Source organism: Oreochromis aureus, linkage group 16, assembly GCF_013358895.1.
Source record: "Oreochromis aureus strain Israel breed Guangdong linkage group 16, ZZ_aureus, whole genome shotgun sequence".
Taxonomy (NCBI): Eukaryota; Metazoa; Chordata; class Actinopteri; order Cichliformes; family Cichlidae; genus Oreochromis; species Oreochromis aureus.
The window spans coordinates 15,846,376-15,873,331 of NC_052957.1; the positions used below are offsets into that span (position 1 = coordinate 15,846,376).

At 38.0% G+C, this 26,956-nt stretch overlaps 1 protein-coding gene across 3 annotated transcripts in view; it reads left to right on the top strand.

Annotated features, from left to right (window-relative positions):
* The window catches only part of b3galt1b (UDP-Gal:betaGlcNAc beta 1,3-galactosyltransferase, polypeptide 1b), a 55,429-nt gene that overhangs the window by 11,679 nt on the left and 16,794 nt on the right, over positions 1-26,956 (top strand). The window contains exons 1-2 of one of the 3 annotated variants that reach the window (XR_005608596.1): positions 5,566-5,750; positions 14,199-14,820. The exons of 1 other annotated variant lie outside the window; for it this stretch is intronic. The gene's annotated coding sequence lies outside the window, so the exon portion shown is untranslated. Of the gene's footprint in view, positions 1-5,565; positions 5,751-14,198; positions 14,821-26,956 lie in introns of those variants that run through there. One more of the 3 variants, XR_005608595.1, reaches the window with a different exon arrangement.

The following is a 26,956-nucleotide window of genomic DNA, read 5'->3' on the forward strand; positions in this document are numbered from 1 at the left end:
GTAATGACGCCCCCCGAGTTTTTGTAAAAGTCACTTATTCAGGAGGCATTCTCCCTCGGAGGGCAGTTACGTGGGGAACATGTATTCGATGATATTATTTTATATTCAGTGACAGTAATAAGAGGTGTTGCATTTGAAAAAAAGGAACAAATCCGCGACAAATTAAATAGGCTTCTTCAGATAATGGGGTTGAAATCGTCTGTTATCACTTTGCTGGGGAGCTATTGGATGATAGTGTCATGTGGGGAAAACTCTGTTATGTTTTCTGTCTGCTTACAGCAAGTTGAACCATACTAGACCAGCTGATTGAGACCAGTAGCAAACCATTATTTGCTTCATATTTCAATGATAATTAATCAGTTAGATTTTGGTTTGGACACTGCTGAATGCAATGTCAAGCATTTACCAGAGGAGTGTAACTAAATATGTTTTCCTTGGTCTGTTTAAGCAAGATTAAATATCTGGTCCTGAAGGATATTTGAAAGCTGAAATGAGGTACAGAATATATGCCAGGACTGAAAGGAAGAATATGAAACAGAAGGAAAAAAAATATTATTATTATTATTATTTTAAACTCTAGCCTCCAGCCAAATAAAAATTTCTTTTGTAAACAGGATATTTTTGAGTTGAATATAGCTTTGCAGCTGTGGTGGGGCATGATTGTCTGGCCAGCCTGGGGTGCTGTAAAAGCCTTTCCTCCAGCCCAGTCACTTACTGTAGGCAGCAGGAAAAACAACTTTGACAGATCAAAGAAGTATTCATTAACATATTCAGCACATTAAAATAAAAAAAAGCATGTGTAAGTCTCAGGCCACTTGGCAAAGTCACTTTAAAAGCTGTTTGACATAGTCAAAGTCATATAAACAAACTGGGTAAACTGTATTAAAATACAAATTTTTTCACTCAGTCACACAAACAAAAATCAAATGTGTCCTTACAAGAAAAAAGTGACATGACAGTCTTTAAACAAGTGTTCAAATAAATGTGTATCTCATAAGTCCAAAAAATATCCCAGTCAAAACAGTCAAATCCTTGGGGGGTTCGACTGTTTTTGGGAACTTCTGTTTATATTTGAATATTTTCTGGTTGAATTTTCTATTTGATTCGTAATATGTTTATATTATCATCTTTATGTGTGTCTTTAGCATTCCTATTTCCAGTCACTATTTTTTTACGAGAGTATTAGTTTCCTGAAGTTTTCCCGTTTTCATTTCATCATGTTAAGTTTACTATTGTGTTTGAGTCCCTGTTTAGCTGTTTCCTGATTTAGTTTGGCGGTTAGTTGTCTCGTGTGTTATGCATTTAGTCTTACTTCTCCAGTTCGTTATCCTAATTAGTTTAGCCCGTGCCTAGTTCCCCAGCTGTGTCTAATTCCCTCATTAGCCCTCAGTGTGTCTGTGTGTGTATATATAGCCCTAGTTTCCCTTTCTCCTTTGTCTCAGTATTATTTTCCCTCTATTAACACACCCTTCTGTTTTCCTGCCATTGCGTGTGTTGATCTCGGATTTCTGTTTATGCTCTTTAGCATTACACATAAAGAAAGGTTGATTTTTTTTGTGTGTTTCCTGACACTTAGATATCGCAGGATCCCTCTCTTTTTTTTCAAAAGTATCCCATTCATACGCAGATTACATGCTTACAATAATGACGACTAATGATCATGACTGTAATAAATAAGATTTCAAGTCTCTGGAGGCAGAAAAAGTCAACTGTTATGTAAGCTGAAAATCCAAGTCTTTCAGGTTGCTGAATGCTGCTAATAAATAAAATATTATTTTTCATATCAGTGCTTAGTATATGGTCTTTATGAAAACAAAGTCATTTCCCTGCAGAAATATGCAGTGGCCAAAGAGGGTCATACTTCATTATTATTATTTTTTACTGATCAGAAGTTAAGATTTCATTGTTTTTATTTTGAAGCCTCCGGTCATGTCATTAAAAAAAACCCTAAGATTCACAGCTGACAAGTCTCACTTTAGTGTTTATGTAATGAGAGTTAGACCTTTTCAGCTGTCTTAGACAATAATAACACAAACGATAACAATACAAATAGTAATTGTACTTCAGTGTTTTAGGCAGTGTACTTAGCAGTGGTGCAAGCTGTGCGTTGAGAATGTCAATGTCATCCCAGTGCATTCAGGGGATTTAGTCATAGGCACATCAAAGCAAAAAATATTATGTTGTGTGAAGCAGTAGAAGCATCCAAAAGTCACCTTGGTTGGAAAATAAAACACTTTCTGAGCAACTGAAAAGCTCCAGCTTATTAGCTTACTTGTTTGCATTAATTTATTTCTTCATGCTTATGTAAAATATACAAGATGTATCATGAAAATATGCTTGTATAAGTTGCACAGCAGAGGTAGCTGTTTTCTTCTGTGTTGTGTATGTAGTGTAAGCCGCATGACTTACACACAAGAGACTAATGAGACCAGTCCAGAGCCACAGCTATGAAGATTGATTCAACCATTTATACACTGACTTCTTAAACCATAGAGCAGAAGTCACAACATGCTATTAATTGTAATGCTAATCCATAAACATTACAATTTTACATTTAATTAGACATTAGAGCAATATTCTTTCAGGGACTAGTGCGCTCTTGTTATCCTTCCTTTTTATGCTTTTTCCATCCATTTGCTTTGGAGGTTTTATTAAGTGTCAGGGGTATGAAACTAGAGGGCATCACTTCAATTTGTACTCTGAGGTTTGGGGGGTTTTTTTTGGTTTTTAATGTAAGGTTTTTATATTGGGTTTATATAATTCTATTGTTAGCAAAACACAAGTCATGACCATTTGATCTGTGCAAAATGTTATCAAGCAGCAATGAGACTAGTTTCCTTATTTAGTCTGGTAGCTCCATTTGAAATCCTGCAAATATATCCTGCACCGTATTTTAAATGTAATCAAATTTGAGGGGGGCGCTTTTTAAATTTTTATAGAATAGGTAGAAACCACCATAGAAAGAGAAATTACTAACAGGACCAATTGATACTGTAAAAACATGTTCATGAAGTTGGCAGCCAATCAAAAGAAAGCTGGCTTAAACAGACTAAGAAGGAACTTAAAAAAAAAGGTTGTTTGATATAGTGGGTGAATTTAGGGGCTACACCATGGCTCAGTGTAAGATTATAAGATTAATTTGAACTGTGAATCATTCAGATCTACTCTAGGAGAGCCCAAGAATAAAAATGTGGTGCTGAACATGAGCAAAACGGTTCCATTTAATGAATAGTAAGCTTTGATACATACTTGAAATAAGTATTGGTAGCCATACAGTAAAAATTGTTCTCCTAAGGGCCACATGGAGAACATGTTGCCCAGCTCACCTATAATAAGCACATCCCCAGGGATAATATTATGGAAAGAAATATGCATTCACCTGCCACTGCCTCCTCATTAGCCAGGTCCTGTCTGCCCACGAGGTCATGCTGCTATGCAGCGCTAGGTCGAGGGAAGGAAAAGCAAAAGTCTTGAAGCGAGTCAGAGGGAATGTTAAGAAAATAAAATACTGCAAACAAATAAAAAAAACAAAACAAAAAAACAGCAACAAAAACAAAACAATCTAATAAATTATACCTCAATTAAAAGGCAGGGATTTGGAAAATAATTCATTTTAAATGTAAGGTTAGAGCAGCCAAGAAAAAGTACTAATGAATTAAAATTAATTACAGTGCATTTACTAATCTGAAAAATGAAGGCTGTTTATTTTTTTTTTTCTGGCACAGTGCTGTATTTCTTAATGCTTTGTATTTGTATGTCGGAGCACATTTCACCAGCTTCTTTGGATTAAAATTGACAAAACGTGGGCGTACGTAGCCCACATTATGTTCCTCCTTGTTTCAGGCCACCTTTTCTTGTGAATGTCCCCTCACTAATGATGTCTGACAGGGACAGGTTGAAAGATAAAGGTTAATCACTCTGTGTCCAAGTGCTTAAAGACCCAAATCCTTTCTGCAGTGCCATCCTTTGTATTTCAGGAGAGTACCTGCAGTACCTCCCCATTTCCCTGCGTAATTGGTTTGTAGAAGGGGAAACGTTTCGCGACAAAGTGTAGATAGAGAATGTTTTGATGTGTTTGTAATGACTTCAGAGTTGCAGAGGGTTTGCTCTCTAGAATAACAACTCATTTCTAATTTCTTATTCAATAATTTTTCAAACAGGCCTGCAACTCCTGGGACTAATTATGGATTGGTTGCTGTCCTTTTGGATTTCACTGCTTAAGGCTACAGTATGTTATATATTACAGGGGCACTTTAACCAGACTTTTACTGTCATATTGCTTTTTGTTTGACGACAGTATATTAAACCTAAGATGTTAAATCTTACATTTGTATGTTACAGCTCTACAAAATTATGACAAATATGGGAGAAGACAGCAGTGGACAGTGAAATAGAATATTTCTCATAATAGCATGAAGGAATCTATTAAGCAAATATATGACATGTTTTTTTTGTTTTTTTTTTTAACTGGATCTGTGGTGAAATTTTTTTTTATTGATTATTAACATGACTCAACTCTACACCCCTATTTTTTTTTTTTTTTTTTTTTTTTCAGAATTCATTCAAAATAGAGCATTCATTCAATAACACAGCATAACTAGTTTTTAGCTTGTTGGGTCCTTGGACCAGTTGGACCACGAATTCCCTCAACCCAACATCAGCAATCAGGCTGAGACATCACAGAAAGCTAGTTGTGAACTTGCTAAGTCAAACCATTTTTTTTCTGCACCTTCATTTAAAAGGGGTGGCATTGGCACCATTTGACTAATCACAATTCTGGATAATGGATACTACTGATTTTTCAGAGGAAGCTGAAACTACTGAGAGAAAAAATATAAAGGGGATAAACACACATTACACATGGAAATAAACACACTTACTACAGACAAAACAGCTGTGTAAGTGTCTGTGTTTGACTGTGTGTAAGAAGAAAAGCACTATATATTAGTTTGGTATTAAAAACACTGTATGAATGCATGAATACTATAGGTGCTTTGGTCTGTATGAAAAAGACCACTGTATTAAGAAAGGTGAGCTGATTTGAAGGCTGGAAAAATGCTGACCATGTAAGTTGACAGATTTATCAATTTGATGAGTCTATCATTAATGCACGGATGAATTATAATCAGTATTTCATTGAACTGATCTTTAAAAGACAGTTTTAGTTTCTATTCTTTCAGCTGCATCCTCGGTGGTGTTTTAATGATCTGTGAGCAAAGAAGGAATAAATGTAAAAATAGAATTCAAATGTAAGATTGGTCTACGTGCAAATTGGTGCTCTGTTCTTAATGCTTATAAAACAGATGACAGCCAACAGGAAGGGGGGGAAAAAGGAATAAAGATGCATTTAAGAATCTAATTCATTACTGATGTTCATTTAAGAAAGACAAAGGCTTGAGACACTATTAAAACTTTCAGACCCTGGTAGAGGGATCTTACAGAAATGCTATTCCCCAAAGAACTAATTGGTCAGTAGGCAGCGATTTCACATCGGTTGATCTCCAATCTGGAGCAGGTTATGTCTGCAGCATAGGTTACCATGGCGATGTACCCTGGTAGGAAGTGAACGGCCTTTATAGTACAGAAATGTTAACCCTGAAGTTACCTGGATGAGACACAATCCTGTACACGCTCAGATGGGCCAAACCAACTGATATCTCCAGCTGATACCCTGATACCTTCAGGGACGTCTTGGAAAACAGAGTTCAGGGGCCATCACATCAGCAAATAGCATTCTCCCAAGCATTCAGGTATTGTTCCCTTGGAGTTTTTCTACTTCAGCTAGTTCAGCGAAGAGTAATGTGATTCCACAGTAATTTACAGAGCTTTTGTTGACTCTCTCAACTGCACTGACTTGTGAAGAGCTAAATTTAAATAATCATGGAACAGAAAAGCAGTCTATCAGCAATGTGTTTTTCAGATTTTTATAAAATAGCTGTAAAAAGTGCTAAACTGTACAAACAGCAAACATCTACTGTATATAGTAATTCATGCGATGCAGAAATACTTCCAGGTATCAGCTGAAGGTTAAAAATAAATTACTGGTCCTTTCATACAGAGTTTCAGTTATTGGGTTTGATTGATAGTGTCAGTACTCTTGCTGCAATCCATCATATGGATTGCACATAGTTTTGTTGCTCACATTATATGCCATGCATCCAGTAATGCCTCTGTGTGATTTATTGCTCTTATGTAAGGTCTGTCAGGAGATCCTTAGTTTTATTTGAAGTGGAAACAATGAGCATATACTGAAATTTAGAAATGAGCTTCTACCTTCCGCTTTCCTTTAAATCTTAGAAGACTGTATATAAAAACGTCAGTTCAGTGGTGCTGGGAATGTGCTGTACTTTATTTTGAGAATTAAGAGGTGAACAAAGCGTCAGTGTTCAGTTGCAACTGGCCTATATTTGACAGTTTCACTGCAGTTTGGCCTTGAAAAATCATGAAAAAACAGTCCCCTCAAAACCTGAGCTGATTTTATTTTCTTCTTTTATTTGTATTTGCCTATTCTGTGCGAGTATTTACTTTTTTTTCCATTTCGCAGCCCAGACACACCGCTTTTAATGAAACGTGTGACATACAAGGGTGGAGAGCTGACAGTCTGATGTTGAAATGTCCCAGAAAACGCTGCTGTTATTAATCTCTATTTCACACATTGCAGCATACACAGCAGAGCATATATTTGCTGTTTTTCACACCACATATAGAAACACTGCATTCAGTATGAGCTTCGATTTAGCGTGGTGTGTTGTTGTGAAGATTTTCTGCTGCGTCTTGCACATTCTCTTCAGTGTAATCTGTCTCATCGCTGAATTACAGTAAAACTGCCAAGACATAATTACAGACAGTAACTATGATGAATCTAACTCTGTAATTACTCTGCAGTTCAATTTCACTCATCATTGACTGTCACTACCAATTACTGTCCTCATTTTGAGACATTTAGACATTTGGACAATGTAGGTGTGTGTTTGGGATTATTTGTATAATCATAACTTATTTCAGAATTTTTTGTCAACTCATGTTTTTTTTTCTGAAATAGAAGTCATGCCAAGTGCAGATTCATCTGTAGATGTCATAATGGGTTTACAAATAGCGAAATTTGAAGTCATCTGTTTAAATAAAATACATTTGTGTTAAATAGAAGTAGATCCAATTTAAAAACTAAGTAAATTTAACACTATGATGAAGTGCTCTTTTTTTGTACTTATTTTTTTGTTGTATCACTGTGTATTTTCTGTCACGAGCAGAGGTTGTGAGCAATGTACAGTAGATGAGGGCACAAGTGTTTGTTTGAGGAGATCCACCTCAATCAGAAGGGAGGTCATGGACTGTTCGCAGAGCTTTTACTACAAACAGATACATGGGGCACATTGATCCATCTTTGTGAAGGGGGCTGTTTGGTCTGTGGTAAAACTAACTGACAGCCTTGTTTTTGGAGCCTGTAGCAGAGTTTATAGTATGAGTACGGGAGTTTTAGTTTGATGTTAATGCTTATATGCTTAGGAAAAGAATGGAAGAAGGAAGTTGTGTCTATTCACATGTAGGTAGGCCAAGTTGGGGTGGTTGTAGCTCAGGCTGTAGAGCAGCAGCTGATCGGAAGGCTGGTGGTTCGATTCCTGGCTCCCCCAGTCTGCATGCCAAATATCCTTGGGCAAGATGCTAACCCCTACTTTCTCTCCGATGCATCCATGCATATGAATGCATATGAATGACAAAAAGCATTAAATTGATAGATAACAGTGCTTGTGTGAATGGGTGTGTATGGGTGAATCCGGCGTGTTGTATAGAGCGCTTTGAGTACTCCAGGAGAGTAGAAAAGCGTTATATAAGAATCAGTCCATTTACCAAGTTGTTGACACGTGTTAAGATCAGAAGAAACAAAATCAAAAGCATCAGTATAGCGACATTAAACATTGTGATGGGACTACTTAGGCTGGGTCGAGTTTCCCTACTACATACAGCAGTGCCTTAATTCCTCATGTCATCAATTCAACAAGGTGCTGGAAGCATTCCTCAGAGATTTGGGGCCATATGACATGATGGCATCACATAGTTGTTGCAGATTTCTCAGCTGAGCATCCATGATGAAACTCTGCCATTTCACCAAATCACATCTCAAAGGTTCTCTATTGGACTGAGATCTGGTGACTGTAGAGGCCATCTGAGTACAATGAACTCACTGTCATGTTCAACAAACCACTTTGAGATAATCTGAGCTTTGTGACTTGGTGCATTATCTTGCTGGAAGCAGCCATCAGAAGATGCGTACACTGTGGCCATAAAGGCATGGACATGGTCTAATATACCAGAAGGCTGTGGTGCTCAGCTGGTTCTAATGGGCCCAAAGCGTGCCAAGAAAATGGCCCCCATGCCATTACACCAGCAGCCAGAACAGCTAATAGCCGGCAGCATGGATCCATGCTTTCATTTTTAATGTGAAAGTCTCCATTGAATAGACATATGTGTTAATGAGCAGATGAGCATGTGTACCTAATGAAGTGGCAGCTGTAAATGCCAATGGGATATAAAACATTGAGCTTATGACAGCCAAAGATTTATTCAAATTTGATAAGGCTACCAGTAATGCTTTAATCTTTAATAAATTCATTGGTAAATGCATATTCTGCATATAGAAGCTTACATTGCAAACTATGACATTCCATAAAATTAACAAAATACCAAGATATTGAAACTCAGACGGTCATAAATAGACAAGATATGAAGATTGCTCATTGTTAGTGGCACTGTCTTGTCTCAGGGGCTGGGTGGAAACAGAACATCTTTGTTCTCAGTGGTTCATCATTTACATATTTGATTGGGAGTCCTACATATGTAGCTGCTAGAGATTTGCCCCTTTTCAGAGGAATAATTGGAGCTAGAAAGTAGATTCTAAAAAAAGTAATAATTGTAAGGTTTAGGAAATCAGGAGTTCAGTACTCCAGCACAAAGAGTTCAGTTCAGGGGATAAAATGTTTCCCATCTGACTGATGTCTGTGCTGACCCAGTTGTTGTACAAACAAGAGCCTTTGTACCTGAGCCTATTTGTTTCATTTTTTTCTAACTCTGCCTGTTCCTCCCTATCTCATTCTCAGTTTGCACTGGTCACAGATTCTCCTGGCACTAGGCACTTGAACTTGAAATGAACTTTATTTGCAGCACTTAGAGTTGTTATGCACTTTGCTATTATGCATTTTTCTCTGTCACGGCGAGAGCCGAGGCAGAGGCATGTGACAAGTGTTTGTTTGATTGTGTGTCAAACTGCCAAACCGTGAGGAAGAAATCATAAAACTTTAGTGGAGATTTGAGTGTTTTTCTCAAAATTTGGAAATTGTATACCGGCCTTCATAGAGCTCTGTTGGTGCCTTGCTTTCAATTATTGTATCATGCAGTCCATCTGTTTTCCTGCATGCTTTGATCCATATGTTTTATATTATAAATTGTTCCATTATGTAACCTGAGTAGAACTTACTTGAAGTAGGTTTGCTCAAAATTCATTAAACTTTTACCCCAGTCAAGGTTGTACAGTATATATGTATTAGAATCACTCCACGTGAAGCCAGATATAATTTTAAGAAGAAATGCACCCATGTATTTTTGAATACAATCTAAGTAATGCAGCATATGCCTGGTCTTAGAGGCACACAGTCTCTAGAGGATCTTAAATTCTCTGTGCTCAGTAAAGTGAATTTTAGCCGTCCCCGTGGGCAAGCTCAGATGTGCAGCCAAACTGCCTGACTGAAACAAATGGCAATGTTTATTGTCAAGAATAAAGGATTTTTTAAAAAACTGGACAAACACCACAAAGTCATGTAGAGAAACAAAATATGTTTGCAAGGAAAATAATTGTAGATAAACAATTCAAACATATTTTATCTGCAAGATTTGGGTCTTGATGTACTGCCGCAAAGTCTGGCCTTTCTACACAAGCCAGCAGCATTGTCTTTTATACCCTACATAAAAACACATTTCTCTGAACCTGAAGCTGGCGAGTGATGAATGGCAGGCTGTTGTTGTGTTCTGCATGTTATTCTCTTGGCAGTGGGTCTGTAGCCTCTCACTTTTGAAAAGTATTAGACTTTCTTAACCCTGCTGTGATGGATATGGATTTCTTTTCACCTTTGAGTCAGATATCCATCACATCCAGATTTTTGGAACTATATAGAAATCTCAAAGAGTCCTTTTTTTTTTTTTTTTTTTTGTTAAGTAAAACATGGAGTGGGCACATTAAACAAATAGAGATTTGGGGAAATTAAGGTTTTCTTTTTCAGAGTATAATGCATTTTCTCTTTTGAATTAGCCTGACATTTGAGATGCATCTATGTATACCTACACGTAAAGTAAGGTGTGCACAACAGCTACTTCTTTTCTTGATATAATTAAGATAGTTGTCTTTTTCTTCTCAGTCTTGAAAATATGAATCAATAGAGACTGAATGCTTAGTTTAGCATAAAGACTGGAAAAATGGGAAACAGTGAGGCTCTGTTAAGAAAAAATAAATAAATCTGTGATCCACAAACAAGCTATTAAATGTTCTTGAAGTTTTAAATATGCTGGCAAACAGATGTCTTAACCTAACCTTTGGACAGTGCCTGGCTACCACTTCAGTCCATTAGCGTGTCAATTCAAAGCAAAGTAGCAAAGTTGAGGCAAGCTAATTGTCTGATAATAGCCTTCATAACGATCGGTTAGAAAATGAGTAAGTCAGCACTTGTACATTTGGCCTTATTTCCCAAGGGGTCACCACTGAAGAAAAAGAATAAGCATACATCTTAAAATGTCTCTCTATTATAGTTATGAAAGGTAGTTTTAAATTGCAATAGGCTAGCTAGGGAATATTACAGATGAGTTTAGTGGCACAATAGTCCAAGACTATCAGGAAGAGATTGAAATATGACAAATATAATAGAGAAGTTAAATAGAAAACTTCGCCTATTGGTGTGTGATACTGCAATTTCTGATATCGATCTGATGCCAAGTAAATACTTTCAGGGGATGATTTATGAGAGGAATCATCATCAATTTGCCAAATCTGAACATATCTTAATGACCAGTAAATTACTATGATTTTTACTTTCCAGTATAAGATTTTAACACAAAGCACACCTTTCAGCTATTTTGAAACCGGGTTTTTTGGAGACCGGGAATGTATGTGCCTGTGGTTAAACGTTGGCTCTACCTCTGTGCTGGTGGTCTGGTTCTGTCTGAGAGATTTACTTCCTCCTCTCATCATTTGTTTTGCTGCTCGTTCCGAGAGAAAGCTCTTTTTTTTTTGTAGTCTTTCAAATCTTTTTACTAGTTGATGGCGTTACCGCAGTGGAGCATTTCCTGTCAACACGTATCACCGTTTTATGTGTTTTTATTTACATCTGTAAAGTTACTTTCTGATTCTTTCATGCTAGTATTGCTCCAGTATCAATACCAGCATTGTTATTGATTCTGTCAATATTTGGATGAGTCTGCTCCTAAAAGGTGATTTTAGGAAACATCTGTGTTAGATCAGGATTAGTCCTAGGTGCTCTCTATCATCGCACACCTGCAGACACTGTAGATGCTTTGTTGTGCTTATTAACAAACATTTGCTTTCATAGCATTTTTCAAAAAATGGTTATAAAGTTCCTTGTAGCATAGAATAAGCTAGGTCACAATCAAAAATCAGAAAGAAATCAGAAATATAGTCAAAGCAACAACAAATCTGAGCATAAAAACTGAAAGGAGGAAATAATGTGGCAAGCAAGATGAATAAATACTGTAAAAATAAACAAAAATGGATACTAAATTTACTAAAGTTTGGAGTAAAGAGTTCAAAGCTGTGGGACTCAACAGAAAATGTCAGATTATTATTTATTTTTTTAGACATCAGGCTTGCGATACATTAAGGCAACAAGGTAGCAGAGCAGGTTGTCTGCCATTTGTAAGGTCAGTGGGTTGTTCTCTGACTCCTCCAGTCAGGGAACAACTGGAGGGGTCTGTATCCTTGGGCAAGATAATGAACCTCGAGTTTTCCCCTGACACATCCATGAGATTGCAAACATTAGAAAGCGCTTAGAAATAAAAGCACTGTATGAGTGTGTATTTGTGACTGGGTGAATAAAACTTGCAGTAGAAAACGCTTTGAGTGTTCGGCTGAATAGAAAGGTGCTATATAAGTACCAGCCCATTTAACATTTATCAGGCTGTGGAAATAGTTATGAAGGTCTCACCTGAGCCAGGCGGCGGCTCAGTTCACAAGGCGTGACTACAGTAATAATGTAAGGTCATGTAAAGCTTTACAAGTTGTTAAAAAAGATTTAAAATCAATTCTATATATAAAAGGATGCTAGTGCAGTGTACCAAGGATAATAGCGATTTGGTCTGAATTCATCTGGCAGCTGAGATTTGAAGGAGCTGGAAGTGGAGATGGACTTTTACCCCAGACGTGTGTAGCAGGAATTATATAGTCCAAATGTGAGGAAATGAAGGCATGGATGACTTTTTCAAGATTACAAGTATTTCTTAGCAGGGAAAAGTGTGACTCTATGATCTGCGATTGTATTTATGTTGCTAGGCATGAGCAGGACATAATAGCTGCATATCATCTGCATAACAGTGAAAATTACCACTTTATTTACACATTAGCTGACCCAGCAGAGGCATACTGTATAGATGGAGGATAAAATGGGAGCAAGAATTGATCCCAGAGAAATGTGAAGGGCTTCACAGGATGAGGAGAATTCTCCCATTAAAACACAAAAGGATGTTTTTGATATGTAGGAATGAAAGCAGGCGAGAGCTGTGTCCTTGGCACCAACAACACATTGCATTGCCTTCAAGGCAGTTATTGTACTACTTTCTACCAGTAAATCATTAGGTTCCTCTTTGACAGGCTATTGTAAGGTCTGTACCTTGAAATCTAATGTGTTATGAATTGACTCTATTCAAATAAAATCACATTGAATCAAAAGATGAACTCAAGCTTCAGTTCAATCGAAATTCCTTGACGTTACACATTAAGCGCCATTTGCCTCTTGGTGCAGCAGTGGGGCAAATCATGCAGTCATCATAAAGGGCTTCTTGAGGTCAAATCCTTGAGACCTTTCACACAGTTTAATGTGAATAGTGTTTGGGAGCAGCTGTTGGCTCCGCACATTTACATTTTCATTTTTTCTTGTCCGTTTTCGTGTCCTTGATGCCTTTTACCACAGCCCGAAATGTGGTATTATGGTAATTTACTTTCTCTGTTTGCACACCACTTAACAGACTGGGGCTCCCAGCCAAAATGGCTTAGTGGAAGCATATATTATTATTGTGTATACACTTTTGACTTAACTGCGATCACAAACAAGCCTGAACTGCTAAAAAGCAACGTCAGAGGGTACATACACAGACTGTGCACCAAGATCACGGTTTCTGTCACTTTTAATTTGAGCCGTTGGTTTTGTGCACATTTGTGGCTTGACATTTTAGGTGAAAGAACATAACACAAGAATTTGGTGCATCGTTTACAGTGTCTTTCTCGACTTTTCCTTTCATTCATCATCTTTGACTGCAGTGCCCGTTGGACGAAATACAAATCCTTGAAGAACACTTCAAACAGTGCAATCTGCTCTCTGAAGATGCGGGTTTAAAGCACTTTGTGCATCACAGAGGAGCATGACGGCACCAGGTTCACTTTCAATTGTGTGTCTTTCCTTATGATAAGAGGTGGCACGCTGCATTCCACTGATGCTCACAATCTGACATCATTTCCGTTTTAGCGCAGTGAGAAGGCCATTTGAAGTGAATGTCACCGTGAAGTGCTTTGACTATTAGGCGTTCATTTTATTCTAGTCCCTGAAGAGATCCCGTGTGGACACGTGGCCAGCTGGTTCAAGTACATGTATTTCTGTGGCATGCCTGGAATTATGATTTCTGTCTCAGTAGCTTCCACCATCTGCTTGGAAAAACAAATCAAAACTCCTGAGAACTATCATTAATGAGGTTTTCACTTGAGCAAGTGCATTTGTGAAGTTGTCTCTCATAACTGTGTTTGTAAATGATGGACTTGGTGGTGGGTGATACTTATTTTTAGACATTGCAATAGAAAGCAAGGAGAGTCACATTAATTTGGAGGTTGATTGAAAGTTCCCTCTTTTACGTCACATGGAGATGACATGATGTTTCAGAGTAGGTCATGCTTTTTTCCTCTTTAGAGACACTGTCTTCTTTTTGGTTTCCAGATCCGGTACAGGAGCCCCAGGGCTGAATCTTTCCATCATTCTCATTTCCTGCTTCCAGTCGTCACAAGGCTCAGCTGGCTCTCAAGCTTGCGCAGACACACAGCCAAATTGGATGATGCAACCATTCAACAAAGAAGCTTAAAATACATTTATAACATCTTTGTTATACTATATGAAAAGTATGCAGAAAAAGACCCCAATTAAGAGAGTATTAGCTCTATGTTTACTATACTTTCTCATGTGCCATTCTTTCTCTAAGAATTAAAAAAAAGGCAAAAGTTCTGAGCTTGTGACAGATTTACTTTAATCACGTTTGACTCAGCTTTAGCTTCCACACAGAAACTGATCAGAAATCTATTGTGAGTGCTGAACAGGCTATAGTCTAGAAGAAGCATGCTTAAGTATTGGGTTTGGCAAAGGAGGACAGTGCTTTGGTTCTGGGTGTTGATTCTGGGTCCAAACAAAATGAATGTGAATACATATTTCATGACTGCGCTTAGGGAATGAGGGAGAGGAGAGGGTCAGTGAATTGAAGCAAACCTTTTTGAGGGGAAACTCATGCCTAGTCACAACATTGTTATCACAAAAGAAACTTGTGTGATTTCTGTCTGTGTGTGGGTGCATATGGTAATAAAAACACTATTTCCGTGTTGCCTGTGTGTCCATGTGTGGGTGTGCTGAAATACATCAAATTTAGTATTCGCAGTGCAATGCTTTGCTCAGCTGTCTAACATAAGTGCAGCTTATCACAGGTGTAACGTGTTAAATGCCTGGTGATCCTCCTCACATTACCACAGCTAAGGAGGGGTATAATAGGATTCAGATGTAGGTGTCTTTGGGGTTGATGGAGAAGCTGCAATCTGTCAGATAATGACACGAAAATGCCAGACTCCATAATGATTCATCATTAATGCTGATGTTCCCACAGAAGGGAAACGCTGTGGTGACGGGAAGGTCACTGCGTAGCTATTTACATTAACTGTGACCTTGTGTTTTGAAGTGGACAAGAGGAAAATCTTTAGAGTGCATTAATGGCATGCAGAAATGATCAGCTCTGCATAATGGAAACGTAATTACTTCCTGTCACGTGTGCAGCTCCCACAGCTGCTTTTACTCTATCAATACACCAAAGTCTGGATTGATACCAGACAATTATAGACCCCTATTAACCTGAGAGTGAGAGTGTCATTCGGAGTCTGTTTGGTGTACCACTTTGCGCAACCAATAATGTTTTCCTTTTAATGAAACCTGCATTACAATCAAGTAATTAAAGAATCCACCTAGGTCAGGTACCAAAAAATACTATTAGGGTTTTTCATTGACTTTGATGTTCTACATAAGTGTAAAATAACATCCTATATCTCCTGTGTTGGGATTGCTAAGGAATGGATACGATAGCAAGTGCAGCAAGTCAGTGCTTGAATGCTAACACCTACAGATGCAGATTATTATGCAAGAGTTAGCTAAACTTTCACATAAAACACACAGGTTAGCTGAGCATGAGTTTAGCCTTTTTTTAAGACAGTGTTATCTTTTATGTTGGTGTAAAGAGCCTGTGTAGTTTACCAACAACTCAAAATTAGCTGTGTGCTTGTGTTTCCTATGCTGGTTAGCCATGTGGAGCTGTTAAGGCCCAGTTGTAACCTGAGTTTGGTCAATAATATCAAGTTCAACTAAAGAACCTGTTCAGATAAATCATGAAGTACAAATACATCAGAATAATTGATTTTATTTTTAGTTCATTTTCCATAAATTGAGGTACCTTCTAGGAAATACTATTATTTCTAATGGGGCAATTAAATGCAGGCAAGTACACAAATAGTCGTAAAATATGATTGAGTAGGGATGTAATGAAAACATCCCTACTGCTCACTAGAATTATGATGTCAGTGCACACCTGCCTGATGAGTCCATGGTGTCAGGCTATAAATTTAATACAGCATCTGTTCATTTTGTAAATTATAGTCCTTGTTAAAGGCAAGTCCCTACGGTACCTTGTGGAAGTGCCTGTCCCTGTAAGTCAGATCCACTCTCTGCTCATCTAGTCAGCTTTGAAAATGCCAAGATGGCATCAGCCAAAAATGTTTAGCTCTAGGCTTTAAAATTGCACCAGAGGATGTTGTCACACTGGCTACATCCATCTTTTAGATACAGTCTATAGGTATAGAGTCTCCAAACCGTGGATTCAGAGAACTTCTACATCCCTAACTGCCTCATAACTTACAAAATGTACTGTGACATTATATTCAAGCAACCTTGAATATAATATCTGTGGTGAAAAAACATCTGACATTAGCAGCACTCTACTTTAGCAATCTGTTAAACTTACTGGATCTTTCAGTGTAATAGATGAGTACCAAGTGAACATCCTTGGTTGATACACCGTGTCAAAAAATATTTGCCTCCTGGAAGCGTGCTAGGAGAAATCTCTTATAACTCTAAGAGTGATGATCTGTGGCCGATTCTCTTCTCTCCCGGGGCTTACAGGGAATACTTTTTATATACAGCAGAAAAGGACACGGTTCGTCTTGTCTTCTGAGCTAAGATGATCCAGGTCACTCAGCAGTTCAGTGGCAGTCTGGACAAATAAGCCACCAGGTCAGAGTATTTGTATGAGTGCTATACTGTACACAAGGTATGTTTAAGGCAAATCCCTTCAGATCATGTAAAACTGATTAACTTGATATTTCTGCATAAAGTGAAGAAAACAACTAGAATATGAAGTTTGTCATAGAAAAAACATTTAGTAATGAACCAGATTCATCACTTGTCCAAACCAATGACAGCTCATTTTTATCACTGCTATGACAAGCCAAAACTGTCCACTCTGGTTTGTTTATGCTTTAAAATTACTAGCTCATTTATCACATACATTTATAGACTACCAGCTGACTGGTAATACAGTCATATCTTGTGCAACACAGCCACTATGACCTGACAGACCAGATTTCACTTGACACAGAGTTCAATAATATTTCTAGCTCTCCAATTTCCAGATAGTTTTGGAAGAGTCGGTTTGGATTTGGCTTGTCATTAAGGAAATAATGACAGATTATATTCTCGTTTAATGTTGCCTGGTGAACTATTACAAGTGAGAAATAGAGACCAGTACTGCGTGGCTACAAGTGCAGAGAAAGCTACAGAGGTTAATGACGGTGAAGAATTTGATTGGATTCTATATAATTAAAAACTTTGTCGACTGTTGCTATTAGCTGCTTTCTCTGCTTAACTAAATAACCTCTGTTGACTTTAACTGAATTAACCATGTTTTTTTTAAAGGTATACCTTACCACAAATCAGATTAACTAAATGACTCCCGTAGACCACAGGAAACAGTTAGCCAGCAGCTAGCATTACATCACAGCCAAAGCGAAGGCTGTTAATGTTTTCATGCTGTCACACTTTCACAAGCACAAGCCACAGGGGTAGACACACGATTCCTTTGCAGGTTTGATTTGGTAGAGAGAAAAAAGTACATGAAACTGCTCTCACAGCAAGGTCGGGGTTTTTTTTAGGTGAATGGTTCGTCTAAGCAATGAGGAGTTCTCAAAGTAGGACATTTCCTACCATGAAATGATGTAGCTTTTACTGTAAACAGTCACTACATTGACATGAATGTTTTGCACTTTTCATATTTTAGATGTAATGTAATGAACATATGTTTAGTTTTAAATATACAGTTGGTCTATAGATTATTGGATCAAGATAGTTTTTGAAATTTTGCTGCTGTACACTACCACAGTGGATTTTAAATCAAGTCATCAAGATGTGATTGAAGTGCAGACTGTCCGATTTAATTTGAGGAGGTAGGCATATCATTATCATTGTCAAAGGGTGCAATTAAGAGACACCTTCATGAAGTGTAATACATAGGGTTTACAACAAGGTGCAAATTAATCACATTTAAGAACAAAAAGGCCCAGGGTCAGCAGCTATATACTGTATATAGCTATGTATCATTTTATATTCTACGCACAAATAGTACATTCACAGAGAAATGTAGCCACAGTTATACGAGTGCAAAAGTATCTGTCTTAGATTGCAGGACAAACAGGACATTTTCTGTAGGTGGATCAGTGAACTCACCACACACTAGAACAGTTGACTGTGAGCAAACATTACGCTACAATTTTCAAGGGCCATGCTTTAAACCTAACGCACAACCTGATGGATGAGTTCTTTTTAGTTTCAAAGAAATAGGAGGGGTTCTTCCCACAAGCTGACCTGCACAGGCCCACTCAGTGTCTTCCTGAGTCATGCTGATTACCACAATCACTCATTCTCCTTGAACTACTGAGATTAATTAAACTGAGCTCATACTGCAGTACTTTATCTGCGATGTGGTAGTTCAAGTTTTTCATTACCAAATAGTATAAATCAGTGTATCAGTAGGATTAAACTTCGGGGACACAGTAACTTTATTGGGCGTAGGCCAATACATAACACCAACGCCAAGAAGGCCCGGTTAGGCTTTGCCAGAAAACATCTAAAAGCACCCACACAGTTCTGGAAAATATGCTTTGGGCAGATGAAAACAAGATTAACTTCTACCAGAATGATGGGAAGACGAAAGTATTGGTAAGGACAGAAATCTGAAGCATAGTACATCAACTGTCACACACGGTAGAGGCAATGTGATGGCATGGGCCTGTGTGGCAGCCAGTGTAACTGGGCTTATTGATGATGTGACTGCTGACAGAAAAGCAGGATGAATTCTGAAGTGCGCAGGGCTATACTGTGTGCTCTGATTCACACAAAGGCTGCAAAACTGATCGAACAGCTTCACAGTCCAACTGGATAATGACCTGAAGCTTCCGAAGAGTTTCTCAAGGCACAGAAATTGGATATTCTTCAGTGGCCAAGTCAGTCGCCTGCTTTAGACCCAATAGAGCATGCTTTTCAGTCATTAAATATAAATCTGAATGCATAGAGACCCACAAACAAGCAGCAATGGATTTCCATCCATCCATCAGTATTAAAAAACAGCCCTTATATTTAAATTTGTGTTAGTTTGTCCAATTTATTTTGAGCCTCTGAAACTGGATGACTGTGTATAAAACTGGCTGCAATTCCTAAAGAGTTAATGCAAATTTCCACTAATACTGTTTGAACTAAAGCCAAAGGGTATGCACTTCAATCACATCTCTAATGTTTGATTTAAAATCCACTGTGGTGATGAACAGAGGCAAAACACCAAAACTGTGTTAGGGCCAACAAATTAGGGGCTTAACTGTATGTGTTTTTCTTTTAGTTTGGTCACACACGGTGCTAACATGTGTGAGCACGCAACTTTACCTTCTGCTAGTATAGGCAGGCACCGCAGTTCCATATACACTAATACAATCATACATGACCACAATCTCTTCCAAGTTGGCCCAGTTAAGGCACTTTTTCTCCACACTGCACTCTGACAGTTACCGCACTACCTGCTACTTGCAGTTTAATTTCCTTCACCCACACAACCTTGCATAATTTACTTTCAGGTGTGGTTTTAAGAGCCATTCGTGTTCGTTCAGTGTTGTGTTTCGAAGGCTTCGAGTGGCAGGTGGTGAACTCAAGGACAGTCTGTAGCAAGCTGCAGAGATTTGTTTCAGCCTGTCACCTAAGACCGTTTTGACTGAAATGAAATAATATCCACCATTATAGGCGATTAACTGTTACAGAATAAAGTTCGGGTAGTCATTTGTTATATAATATATTTTGTATATGGTAAAGAAAAATTTGTATTTCTCAGACAGAGAAAATTTGTAGTTAAGGTTCATTTTGGGGGCAAAGTCATTCAGAGATAAATTCTGCAATACTTGAAGAAAAATATATTTTTTTCACCTTGTGCAATTCAATTATTTAGAAAAGATGGTTTGAGATTGCAGAGTTAGAAAATTCATCCAGTCAACTTATGAAGAACAGATTTTATTATGTGAATACAGAGTGCAGAGTTGATTCAGAGGCTTTGACCTCTTCTCACTCAGCAGAGAAACATTTCTAAAGCCAATACACAATATATCACTTGTGTTGTCATTATTATTGGATAATGTCTATTTTGTGCAGTCATTCAACTGAAGAGTCTCCAAAACAATGACTACAACCTTGAGAGAAGTGTTGCAAAATTTATTATAATCCAAAACAGCCACAATACTCCGGCAAGGGTGTTAAATTGGTCGCCTACGGTGAGTGTGAATCGGATTGACAATGCATTGCTAATCAAAGAGAGGAAAATAGATTGAGCCACTATAACTAATTCATAGCAACAATGCAAAGACCATCAATGTGGGCGGCAGCAACACAATGCAGAAAGTAGCAGCAGAATGCAAAACATCGTTCAAAAGCAGACACAATAAAACAGCCAGCTAAACTGACAGGATTAAATCTTAAAGATCTCTGCGTTTGTACTGATAGCGCACACACACAGCCCAGATAACACTTTACACAATTAACATCACCTAAGCTTCAGCTTTGTGCTCACTGGTTGTGGGTAAGTAATATTTCTTACTTTAGGACTGGAGTGCATCTGACATGATGATTCCTGGGTCACAAGTATCAAAAAAGTGTTTTTGATCAACATATTTTTAACAATTTTAAGAACAATCGAAATAGAGGGGGGGGAAAGTATCTATCATGTGCTGACCTACTTTGGCAATAAAACTCAGCAGCCAACTTTGAGTCCCACCTTTGTTTGTGCAAATGAATCAAACTAAAAGCCGACTGTGTTCACAAGGAAAACGTATGGCACCCTAAAGGCTTTAATAATAGTAAACAGGGAATAATTTTGAAGAGCTAATCTGCCCATGCGCTGCATTTTATTTTATTTGTTTATTTTTTTTAAATGGATTGGATTCCATAGCTAGGAAGACTAAAGAGCAGCCATTAATATGTACACACCAATGCTAGCTCAGTTCAGGAAAATTAAGAGGATAAAGCTCCAGGTAATACATGCAGACAGTGACGCACATATTAATACTTGTAAAATAAAACCTGCACAGTGAGGGATTGTCTCTGGGTAAATCTATCTCAGATGTCCGTGTTCATTCGGACTGATGGGAAAAAAAAAAACATACAAAGTTATATAACGAGTTATCACATGCACTTGGCAGGGATGGATATACCTGTGCAGTCTGCCCAACTAAAGTGTGGGAAACACAACCTTTAGTTCTCATCAGAACTAAAATTCACCCCACTCACTTTTTATACTGAACTGTGCTTTGCAGTCAAGCCCCCGTTTCAGGCAGTGCAGAAAATTGCTTGTGAATTTGTTAACACCCATAATAAACATTAAACTGGTCTCAAGGTAGAACTTTGCCTAAAAAATGATGAAAATCGAAGATATTTTCACAAATTTTGCAAAATGTCATCTATATCTGGAGAACTCCTTTGACAGTATTAAAAATGAATAATAATTTCAAAAAAAGGATTTCTCCCGTGATTCTCTAACAGACATTGAAAATGATACTGTATGCTTTTATTTGGTTTATTCACCCCATGGGAAGATTGTGGCTTTGAAATGAAGGGAATCTCAGCACCCTTCGCTCTGTCTTTTTGATGCTAAACATGCAGTGACAGCCACTATAGAAGTGACCCACCGTTCTTCCACCTAGCCCTCATTATTCGTGCCACGGCTGCTGCGCCTGCATCCCGTTTCATCTCATTCTGTCTTAAACTTAGGTCTACAGCATGAAACCAGCACCCTGTCTTATGTGTAGCGCGCATAAAAATGTATGGGCTCACGTGTAGTTTCAGGACATCAGAGGTGTCATCAAAAGAGATTACTGGCAGACTTTTTTATTTATTTTTTATTTTTGGATATTTGTTCTTCATGTCAAAATCAGGTTGTTAAAAAGTTTACAGGGATCTCAGCATCTTACCAGCGACTGGCTGCTTAGAAAGTGAAGCTGTTCTCTGAATTTAATATTCCATTCATCCCATAAACTAAGCATCATCTTTACTTTTTCATCCAGTTCAGCTTTGACATTTTCATTTTGCAAGTAATCCATCTCGTGTCTCAGTTGGCAAAAGATTTTGTCCAACAAGAACGTTTGAAGAAGGCGAAATGACAGACGGTTATGTGGCTTCATGTAATAAGACGACATGTTTTGCACTTTTAGTCATGACTAATTCACAGGCTCATTGAGCCCCTCAGAGTTTCCCACACATCAAAGTCGAAACAGGCCTAAGAGTGCTTTGCATTTCTTTATTTATTTTATAATTTTCTCATTTGATTCTCATGCTGTCCTCACTATTTCCTGCACTGCCCGCGATGCGGACGGGCATGATGAGGTAAAATACCTTCAAATGGGTCAGCAGAGAGACCAATCAGCCGCAGCACCATCTGTCCCTCTAATGACTACCTGGCTGCTCTGTGATGTGACACGGTTGGCTGGAGAGGCTCCATAGAAAACGTTCTCTCATTAAGCCTCTGCATTTCCACCAACTCTGCACAACTGATGACACCTGATCAGGCCTGTCTCACTTTTTACACACAAAATTACAGCCTCAGTTCCTACTGCTGCCGTGCCCCATCATCACTGGGGACAAAAGGAGTCAGTGATTATTCCAGCGTGTATACAGTGAAACACAATGAACGGTATCTCCCTTTGTTCTCACTTTGTTAAAACTGGAATACATCCCAGAAAGACGCCGTCGTTTCTTACGCCCTGTCTGAAAATATTTTCAGTAACAAGTAATGATCTGCTTCAGGATTTTGGTAATACTGTTCTTTGACTGAGTGACACAATGTCCTTATTGTTTCAACTAGGATCAAATGAAACAACCTCCAACTCTCTTAAAAGGTTGAGATAAATTAAAACATACTTCTCCAAATCTACGCAAACTATTTATTTATTAACAGATACTTTAAAGGTAAATATTCTAAAAGATTTAGGGATCCTGTTTTTCGATGTGTTGTTGATAAAGAACAAAATGTTAAATTGTCCATATACATACAAGCTTTCAAGAAATCTACCACTTTCATATCAAGTTTGTCTCATTTTGTGCTTTAGTTTTACACAAGGCAGCATTTTATATTGCGACTATAGTGGTACAGCTACTATATTAGGGTGTAGATAGGCAGCTGCAGTAGCTTTAGCAGTAAAATATCATCTCTACAGAGTTTTAGTATTTACAAAGGTTTCAACTGAAGGTTTTTACAAACAAACTGATTAATGGGATTGAAAAATAATGAATTAATCAAATAGTTTGTGGCCTTTTAAGTGACAATAAGCAAAGATGAGATCCTGAGGCCACTGAATGAGATCGTCTTTCCTTTCTTTACTATATAAATTAAAAATTTCAGATTAATTAAGATTTTGTTCAGAGACACAAACCTAGCTTTTGTGGTCTCAGCACCCAGTACACAAGTTGAGACCAAGATTGGATAAATGTCAGCGCTGTATCAGAAAGAGCATCTGGTGCATCTGAGCCAGACCAAGCTCTGGAAACAAGGCAGCACACTGGTCTCAGTGTTACCCTTAGCTAATGTGTTTATGTCTTTCCAGCATGGAGTCAGATTCCAGTTAAGTTGATCTGCACTGACATTATGCCTCATAATCAAGGAGAAACAAACCCCAGGACTGCCTGCAGCCTCTAGCTTTATATGGATATGGTAAGACACTAAGTGTAAAAGAATCATTATAATTCACACAAACAAGTAAACTATGATTTTCAACTGTATAGTCCACAACACTTCCCAGGGTTCCTAATTTACCTCAGCTGCATGACTGACAGTGATTGATCGAATAGTAGAGAAGTTCAGGTAATTTAATGGCTAGTAAACAATGCCATTTGTTCATCCAGAAGTACAGTACAAATGAACGAGTTTCCTGTTTATGAGGACATGTCAGGTCAGCCGACGTGTGTAAGCCTGTGTGCCAGGACAGCCTAGATGCAGTTTTTCCCCTGGCTGTGCGTTAATGCCAAAAATCCAGGACACTCTCTGTAACACTGAGCACTCAAAGTTTTGTTAGCTTGACAATGTGCAGTTAACATTCTCTGCATATATTTGGGGCATTATATTTCTAGTTCATGATCTTTTAGAGCATGGGATGCATACTTTGGTAGCCAGTCATGTTTGGCATAAATTACAACACTTATAAAATATCTTCATTTAAGTAACCGGCTATGCTTTAATCTCATGTTTAAGAAACACAGTGTTTGTATTTTAAATGGTACTTTTTTTTTTACTTTCATTCTTTTATGGAAGTAAAAAAAAAACTTACAGTAAAATGTCCTAAATAAGTTTAAAGTCTTTTGTATTTTTCTGAAACATCACAATTATTATACTAAAGTATGAACCACATAAAAATGTTGATATATGTGAAAATGTGAAAGAGTCACTGTCATGATTAAATTATATTGTGAAATGTTTAGGTTTTATAAGACTGTAGACATGGAAAAAAAATTACCTTCCTTTTTCTATATTGGACCAGATTTTATTATAATTTGGTAAATGACGTGTAATAGATGTAGTTCACGTAGTTCAAAGTATTCATGTGATAACTGACCGAAATTAAAGCTGTCACTGGATACTGAGGCTCACCGAGGTTAAGTATCTCATTCAGTAAACTTGTATTTGGAATAGATGGAGAAATTTGTCACATTCAGAATTTAAACTAAATAGATATTTATAGGAAATTACAAGATGAGTAAAGTCTTCAAATGAGGGAAAATGGCAAGTCTGTTGCAGATATGTTGCCATCTATATGCACAGAAATTTGCATTAAACAGAAGTTCACATTGACTACTTAAGTTTAGAAACCAATTAGAGGAGAAATTTGAAACACAAATTTAAAAAATAGCCCCACAAATAGTGATTCAGTTGCTGCATGATGGCAGTTTAACCAGAAAATGACATAGGCACTGAGCAAGCTTGCTTTTATAGGAATATAACCAGAATGCAGCCAGAGGGCAACCAGCTGAGTCGAGTTCCATATTGTAATAAGATGTATCACAGATGAGTTGAGCTCATTGTGCAGACTGACCCAGATTGATTGCATCATGTCTGTCTGTGTTTATATATTAGATGGCAATTAGTTGTAACCCTTGATCAGTCTGCCTCAGAGTAATTGATTGCAGTCCATGCGAGTCAGAATCCATTTGTTGAGTGTAAGGTTGTTGCATGTTTAACCTCTGGGTGACCACTTGGTCACCATATCTACTTATGGTCAGTCGTTGAATGTAAAAAAAAAAAAAAAAAAAAAAAAAAAAAGGTTTCAGGGAGGTTGCCATCCTGTTTTTACTGTAATATGACTAAGCCTTAAAAAAAAAAAAAAAAAAATACTCAGGTAGTTTTGTACTGTCACATGTCAGATGTTCTTAGTGTAGGAGTTTGAAATCCATAAACCTACTGTAATGCATCTTTTTTTCCTTGGTGTCTATTTAACATAGCATTCCCTTTAGCACAACTAACACTCATCTGTCACTCGATTGAAGTGATATTAGATGTGAATATCAAATATTTAAAAATTCAAGTGTCATCCCACCTAGTGACTTCATAGTGTATTGGTTTACCTGTTCACCTACAAGCAAAAGGTCCCTGGTGTGCTTCTGGGAGGAGGCACAAATTCCTTGGGGATTGTGTCAGGAAGGGCAAATCTGCCAAATCAAACATGTGGCTCTACGTGCTACAGTGACCAGGTATGAATACGGGAGCAGCTGAAAGTAGCTGTGAGCAAAATGGTCACACCTGCATGTTTTGTATAAAATTTGAGGATTCCATCTGTTTTTCATTTTTAAGAAAAAAAAGTCTTAAGTGGCACATCTGGATTTGAGAGGGATTTAGGTTGAGCACGGTGGCACGGTGGTTGGCACTGTTGCCGCACAGCAAGAAGGTCCTGAGTTCAATTGCGCCAGCAGGGTCTTTCTGTGTGGAGTTTGCATGTTCTCCCCGTGTTTGCGTGGGTTCTCCTCGGGTACTCTGGCTTCCTCCCACAGTCCAAAGACATGCAGTTAGTGGGGATAGGTTAATTGCAGAATCCAAATTGCCCATTGGTGTGATGCGGGAGTGAATGTGAGTGCGAATGGTTGTCTGTCCCGGTGTGTTAGCCCTGCGACAGACTGGCAACCTGTCCAGGGTGTACCCCGCCTCTCGCCCTATGACAGCTGGGATAGGCTCCAGCACCCCTGCGACCCTGAAAAGGATAAGCAGAAGCGAATGGATGGATAGTAAAAGACATCACTGTGTAACTAGGAGTAAGTCAGTAATTAGAGTACTTTTAGTTATGTATTTCTATTTGAGATAGAAATGCATAACTCAATCCACATGATATCCACAATATCAGATATCTGAGGAATCAAGCTACCAATCCAGCAACAGTGTGGAGAAAACAGCTTACGGTTTTCACAGAGCTTCCCAAAGGTCATTTATACACACATACAACAAAGAAATTGCTTCCTGGACTTGCTGAAATACATCTTTAATAAAAGCTCCGTAACATAAAAACTGAACCAGCAGCCCTAGTATTATTCTGCATTTGTAATCACACATAATCACACATAATTTGCTCATACCACTGTTTCAGTAGTGAAGCGGATATAGGTATGGCATTTTTCAAGAAAAGGAATGTCTCTTCCTTTTTCTACTAAACACGTTTGAGTTCAGTGTGGAGTGTCTCCACTCCCTATAGACCAGTTTACTTTTAGAGCTGTTTGTTGCACAGCACACAGAAACAGCTTGTCCAAACACAAAATGGCCACCACAGGAGGGCCCCTCACTCATTTCAGTTTATTGAAAATTGCAAGAGCCTTAGGCAGTAAGAGGGAAGTATAAA